At 35.5% G+C, this 8,027-nt stretch overlaps 1 long non-coding RNA gene across 1 annotated transcript; it reads left to right on the top strand.

The window, feature by feature from the left end:
* The first annotated feature begins 355 nt into the window (after nucleotides 1-355).
* On the top strand, nucleotides 356-6,280 carry LOC147906399 (uncharacterized). The gene is made up of 2 exons (XR_015548430.1): nucleotides 356-4,740; nucleotides 5,691-6,280. It is a non-coding gene; the product is annotated as an uncharacterized LOC147906399 (long non-coding RNA).
* Nucleotides 6,281-8,027: the final 1,747 nt, after the last annotated feature.

Here is an 8,027-nt window from a genome sequence, read left to right as displayed (position 1 = left end):
AATCTTTAATGCACAGTGTAACACGGATTGAGAATCTTTCTAAGAAATTTTCTCATCAAAGATTCGAGAGAATAATACGTCGCGATCTTCTTAATCAAGATCGTAATTAAGGTATATCAACAATTAAATCGCAAATGTATCAAATCATGCATGAGATTTTGCTACTAAATAATTTGCTCTGATGCGTCTTCCATTTTTATTGAGAGACATATATTTCTTTAAGTATCTCTCTTATCTACTTCGGAATATCATTGTGATTATTATGTACGGGTCGCGAACATACTTTAAATATTCTATAGACGATGTCTAGCAGGTCATTTCTTTCTTCTATTGAAATGTCATTCTTTTTGTTACATTGTATTATTGACTGAAACTAAAATATTGTTTTATTAATTTGAAGAAATGAAATCTAAAGTAAATGAAAGGCACGAAGGCATATAATCTTGATTTATATATCCAAAGTTTTTTGTTAAATTTAATATTTCTCTAGAAAAGAGCCGGTCACAAAAAGCTGCAAGAGAATATCAGTGGAATCGTGGGTTGTCCATCGAAGGCATTACGAGTCGATGGAGTATGGATAGGGGGAGATACATTCTTGCATAGCGCATATGGTGGGGCAGCCTGAACTCCTATCAACCAATTCGACCACGTGCAGTTCAGCAGTTCTAGAATCATCGTGCTCGAGTATTAGGATGACACGGTAGTGCAGCGGTAGTAAACATCCAGTGAGCCTTGTGAGTTTACAGTAGCGATAAGCTCGTATCGTAAGAGAAAAACCAGACGCTACTCGATAGTTATTCGCGATTCACGATCTCGCGGTCTATTTTCGCAAACTTGGACAAAAAAGCCGTTTTCTTGGATACGGACGAGAAACACGCTGTGACGAAAACTGATCTTGGATTCTTGCGGAGCCGCAATTTTCCATGTCGGAATGTGTGTCGCCATCTTCATTTCGATTTATCTACCTCGATCATATTCCGACTATCACTCTAGCTACACTATTCCTCGACCGATCGACCGAGTTGTTTCATTCATTAAAAAAATTTTTTTTTGCTGTCTGTGAACGCATTTGATATTCCACCACGGAGGAGGAATGAGTACTATTACTCCCCCGACCGGCTGCGACGGCGTACGGATCGTTCCGTTCTCATCTCCGCGTTCGTATCGTTCGTCATCACGTTCTGGAGAGAAACTTTGTGCGTGTGTCTATACCAAACAAACGTATATAATTTGACTTTTTAAACTTATTCTTGATTTTAAATATCAATCGCGAGCCAAATTCTCAGTTAAATAGTGCTCTGAAAATTAATCAACATTGAATCGATGAAAGAAGATAAGCGAACAGCGAACAAAGTTAAGTGTCCAAGTATTATTGTTACTACAAAAAGAACAAGTTGGATCAACAATAAGAATTCGCCGTGGATCTCTCCCGAGATTCGGGGTATCTGCGGTTCTAATCGACCAACATGTAGTCAACATAATACCATTATCCTCAAAGTTACATGGTTCCCGACAGATCTGAGAGCAGCTTGAATTGTTGGAGCCATCAGAGTCAGATAAGTTAATGTTTCTTTTAAAATTAAAATAAGTTCAAAGCTGACAAACTGCACGCATTTTAGGTAATATTTAGGAATTAATATCTCTTTAACTATTGCGAAACTTGTAAAATGGTAGAGGACTTTTCTAATATTATTTTATTTCTGTTCATTTTTATTTGAGTAACTTAGTTTTTCATTATTATTAGTGTTGTCACTACTCGTGCTCTTCTTCTTGCTTGACCATTTTTATAATAATACACAGAGAATTAATATTTCTGCGCAATCTATCCATATTTACATAAAGTTGATGACACATCAATCATTTTACGTAAATCTAGAATTAAACCAAAAGAACGAAAAATAAGATGTAAAATCGGTAGTTACTGCAAATATTTACATCTCACGAGGCACTTTTTACCTCTGTTAAGATAGCCCCCCTACCAGCGATAAATGAATTCTAACATATACCAAAATTATGTGTTAATTAGGTGCTTCATGGAACGACTAAATTAATTCGAAAATATATATTATATAATATGTATTTATATATATTATACAAATATATTCATTTTGTGACACTGGTGTCATCTTGTATGGAAGGCTTGCCAAGTCGATATAATAACGATGACTTTCTTTGTTGGAATAATTCCGTGTTCGATAATTAATGCATTGGTTAGATGCGTACACAGGTAATTCACACTTGGTACGACGTCGAGTAGTTTCTCACAGCCGTTCGAAAGAAAGTGTATTGCGAGCAGCAATGAGACTGGCAAATCTCGCCGGAGATTCAAGTAATTCTTGCGCACTGAATGCTCTCGCGGTATGCGTATACTCAGAACGTAACAAACGGTAGCGTTAATACGCGACGGAGCTTCGGTGTGGTTCGCATTTAATAATTCGAGAAGAAACGTTACGAATGAATAGCAATAAATGATCCGTATTGTTCGGGATCGGGAAGCGAACTGAACGTTTACACGCGGAACATGTGCGCGATCGTCAACTTTTCGAGTGTTGCAAAAGGGGAGTCGCGTGCCATCTGAGACAAATAGCGTGATTAAAGCAGGAGCGAGATATCCGTATGTTTTGAACGGTGACGACTCGGTGTCTATGAGCTGTTTGCTTTCCATCGCCAAGAAGATATTCAAAATAACGATCATTCCGGAACACATTTATATGAATATACATAATAGTTCAACATCTTAACATTCAGTAGTGGCAATTCGTATTTAAAATAAAAATGTATTTAAAAAATAATGTATTTAAAATAAATGGTCTTGTTTCCAATCTTATTAATAACTAAATTAAGGAATTTAGGAATCCGCGTTGTAATCGGTGATTATGATTTATTCAAGAAATAATAAGAAAATTTATCTAGAGAAACTACTTACTTTTTACTTTTTGTCAAATAAAATATGTATATTAACACTATTCTTAAAAATCCACGTGCAATTAATGAAATAATTATTAAAGTTAAATAAGTATTCACGATGATTAAAAAATAGCAAATACACAGAAGATTACGATTTCATATCGACTGCAAGAAGAAAGCTTGAAAGAATTGGAAAGCAGTGATTTCAGATTTTCCAACGTTTGTGCAATACATAATATACTGAAAAAAAAGATACATAAATGTAAATATATTTACTATCAATTTGTGCGATGTGCGCTATTGGATCCCTCTCGATTAAACAACACTCGCGGACACATTTAATCTCATTAACATTACGTTGATTTTTTACATGAAATCTAATGCTATTTGGTATTATAAAAATCATAAGGCTATTTTTATGATATTACACGAATTAAATGAATTTTTAAAGATACATACGTTAGTTAATCTTGCACATTTAATTAGTTAACGACATCAATAAAATGTGTTGCTAATAATTTAAATTCAATTGGTACTTAAAAGAGATAAAACAAATACTAAAGTCTTGTGATATGTACTATTTAATGGAAACTGCTATAAAAACTACTATAATTATTTAAATATAAAAAGTGATGCAGAACTGGTGCCTGATCCACATCTAATGTTTTTACCCTAATTCAGACTCGAATATAGATGAATAATATCTGCGTACATGGAACGTAAACAATTTGTACACATGTACTGATCTTTCAGCTATTTACTCACAAATATTTGGTAATAAGAAAGATCTTAACTTTACTACTGAACTTATCACTTTATTATGAACTTCACTTTTACTTTATTACGTTAATATAGCAAATATGTATTGTATTTGCCTTTCTAAATATTTTAAGAATAAAGATAAAATGTATATGTACAGTCATGGGCAGAAAGGTAGCAATACTTTTTTTTCGACGATTTTTAGAATATCCAAAAATTTTCAGAGTGCGATTCACTATCTATCGATGCGTGTGACGAACGGTTATGACAGTTGGCAACGTCATCCCGAATAGAAGTGTAGGTACAATGTAGATGAAATCAAGAAACGTATCTTGTGCGCCGCGAAAAAATACCAAATTCGACATCATAAGATTAAGATTTAGGGTAAGATTTAGAGTAAGCTTAAAAGAGTAAACCAGTTAGATCGCTCAGCGTCCTCACCCGGGGCATAACAATATATTGTGTTTACGGCCGGTATTCATCGAGTCTTATTTTAAGATCGTCTTAAGTAATGTCTTAAGGTGCTAATGCAGTCTTCTGATTGGTTCGTGATTTCTTAAGACTGTATTTAAGACGATCTTGTAAAGGATGTCTCAAAATGACCTGACATTTTAATGTATTAATAAAACATATTATTTATTTGAAAAGTACACATGTTTTTAGTTTAATATAAAGTACAAACATGGAGGTTATATGTGGAACACAATATCCGATAAATGGCCGCCTCGACTCTGTTTGCAAACATTCATTCTTTTGACAAAATTTTCAATGACATTTTGGCATAATTGCGGACTAATTTCATTAATGGTACGTCTAATTTCTTCCTTCAACTCCGGAATGGTCTGTGGATCATTGGCATACACTTTTCCTTTCAGAAAACCCCAAAGAAAGAAGTCCAATGGCGTCAAATCGCACGATCTTGGTGGTCAATTCACATCGCCGTGGCGCGAAATAACACGACCATGAAACTTCGTCTGCAATAACTGTAGTGGATTTTCACAATTTCTATGCGTTGCTCGATCGTGTAATTCTCCATGACTAAACCTCAATACTTCCTGATGCCAGTTGTTAAAGGTTAGTACGTTACGTTCGCTGCAAAAAGAATGGCGCGCAATTTAAAATGTCAGATCATTTTGAGACACCCTTTATATAAGATCTGACTATGAATACCGGCCATAGTCAGATCTTATATTCAAGAGTCTTGAGTACGGTCTTAAGAAGTCACGAATCAATAAGAAGGCTGCATTAGCGACTTAAAACATTACTTTAGACGGTGTTTAGTCTTAAATAAGACTCGACTATGAATATCGACCTTCATGCCCGCCTGCGCTTCATGCGAAATTTGGAACGTAAGATGCTAATACGGCTCTCTGATTGGTCCATAACATCTCAAGCACTAGTTTAAAATCATCTTGAATCTTGAGCAACATCTATGGATTCCGCCCATACAATCGGAGTTTCTTCCACCATAGTCTCTATTCTTCATAGATGAAGAGAAACAGTAAGAGACCTATCCTTTTTAGCTGAACTTCCTGTACGGTTCATATTTTCTCTTTTTCTCTCTCCTATGTTTAAAGAAAAGGAAGAAAGATAACTGTGCAAAAACTTTATTAAAAAGAATAGACCTAAGGTTCATGTGGATTCACGATACGTTTGCAATGATTAAAAACACGACGATTTTCTTGTAGATTTTTCATTTTCACAAGAAAACGCATCGATTGATATATTTTTAATATATTTCAAAATTTGAGTGGACCGGAGTCTTCTTAACATTTATCGAATATTCAAGTTTGTTCTCCTCACATTCGATTATAAATGGTTTGTTATAGTGCAAAATAATTACAGCGGCTAGTTTCTTGATTCAACCAGAAATCTAGTTATTTACAGAATCAAAGTTGATTGAAGTTCGCATATAAGGATCTTTTGTTCTACTAATTCTCTTTCGATTTTGATTTGTTCAGTTGTTGACAGTTGTATTGCTTATCACTGATTACAGATTAGCACTATTTTACTGACAATTGCAGACACTCATATATGATAAAGATCGGCTTGAAACGGAATAAAGAAACTAAACAAAGCATTCGCAAAATAAGTGATCCCGTGAAGCAATTCTACGTAGCTGGCCAGTTTTCAGTTCATTGAAGCCAAAATTTATTTCCGAGATTCACATGGTTATGCTATTTGGTAATTTATTTTGTTCTCTTCTCTTGTGTATTAATCTCTTGGCAGTATTATTACTTACCGAACGTCTCAAAACAGGTAAATTGGGTAAAAGGGTCTTAATTGTAACAAAAGACAAGAAAGTATATGACCTGATGAATGACAATCTCCATGCTTTGGAGAGCAGAGACAAAAGCTCTGCTATGCTATATCTGAAGGAGATTAAGGATTTGTGTAGAAAAGATATAAAGACGTTTGCGTATGGCAGGGGATCTCACATGTTGGCACTCACGAATGGAGGAGAGGTAAAAAGTTGTTAGGAAATTATACATTGGAATGAACTTTTAATTGATGTAACATGCTTCACTGGAATATATGTATGTAATTCTATTCATTCTCTTTGAACTAATATCTATATAATTTTCATGAAATATATGAATTTGTTAAATGTTAAGTTTCATTCTAGTAATCTTGTGAAAAATAAGTAATAAAATAGTTAATGTCTTTCATAGCAAAAAATATAAAAGCATGACTCTATGAATGTATGCTTTATCACAGATAATATCACTATGATGATTGTGAAGCTTTGATAAAAATTATATCTTATTGTGTGGCACTGCTATGACACACACACACGTACACACACACACACACACACACGCGCGCGCGCACATACGTAGATTAAAGTAACAATGGTTGCAGAAAAAGCAGCTTTGCAACTGTTGTAAAATTCTTTAATATGATTGATCTTGTCCTTAATTCTTCAATTGATCTAATTGTATATACCAATAATATTCAAGAATTTTTCAACAGTTACAAAGCTGCTTTTCATGATGAACACAGCCATTGACATCACTATGATCTTTTGATAATTTCGTATAGTCCATCCACAAAGAGAACAATTACGAGTCCAATGAATTTTAGTCCAGTTTGTGCAAACTGATCATCCATTTTACCTCTTCCACATTACTAATACAAACAAGCACGAAGGATGCATTGAGCTCAAGTTCCTCTTATCACAGCGTATATGTGATTACAAGCTTCACAAGCATCATTTCATGGACCACCGTAGATAGACTATAGTGACATCACAACTTGCTTATGAACTTATTGTGAGTCTATTATGACATTACTGGCCTAGTTTCCACCGACGGTTTAAACCATTTCAGAATGTAAGAACCAATCAATTACAGTCGAGCATTCCCCTGTCGATCGACTGTAACAAGGGACTATTCAACTGTAGTTGATTGGTTCTTACATTCTAATCCGGTTTAAACCCTTGGTGGAAAGTAGATCACTGTGAAGTTCTTTTGCTATGGAAGAGGGGATGCTTATGTACAAAAAAATTGACATTTGAATTTCTCTACTTTATCATTTTTCATTCATACATCCAGCAATTCTAAAATAATCATCAAAAGTTTTATGAAATCGCTAAATTAATAGATACATTTATGAGATATTAGAGTCAATGATAGCAATAATTGCAAAAGGTATATTCGAGTGACAACATTTATGGTCAATTGAAGAATGGAACATTTAATATGGATCTCACATTTACTTTAATAAACATCCCTATTATTCAAGATAGTCGGAACATGAAGCACGTCGTGAACATCGCATGCGGCAATAAACATTCCATCATTCTAACCAAGAATGATGAAGTAAGTAAACATCGTTGTATAACGACGATATCATATCTCTGTTATCATATAAGTTAAATAATTGATTTGATTAAGATGCCTGGGAATTAAATAATAGTGAACAGGCGGGTAACAGTACCTATAGACTTCCTATAACACCTAAGCTTATTTTGTCTAATGTTGGTTGTATCTCCTGCGGCGATAACTTCATCATGGCTGTCATTAGAAATGGCAAGGTATATGATTCGGGCAATAACGACGTGGCCAATTAGGCAACAGTAGCAGACCTATGTATATTCTAAGCCATGGGGCAAGCCGCGGGGTGAGGGGCCGGGGGGAAAACTGGGCGAGAGGGGTATTGTGGTGCGGGGGGGCAGCCAATGAGCGAACTGCTATGACCTCCCACCACCTCTCGCGGTTTTCCTCCCCGGCCCCCGTCCCCACGGGCGCATGTGAGTGTGAGCTGGTGACGTCACGGCGTGACGCGTCGCGACGACGACGATCCGGCGAGCTTGAGAGCGGGCGAGCGACTGAGGGGATTCGCGCGTTTTTTCTTCCCGC

The sequence above is a fragment of the Acromyrmex echinatior genome, unplaced genomic scaffold (genome assembly GCF_024713525.1).
Source record: "Acromyrmex echinatior isolate Ae372 unplaced genomic scaffold, ASM2471352v2 Scaffold43, whole genome shotgun sequence".
Lineage (NCBI taxonomy): Eukaryota > Metazoa > Arthropoda > Insecta > Hymenoptera > Formicidae > Acromyrmex > Acromyrmex echinatior.
The sequence above is the reverse complement of the archived record's forward strand: the minus strand, read 5'-3'. Positions and strand labels throughout refer to the sequence as shown.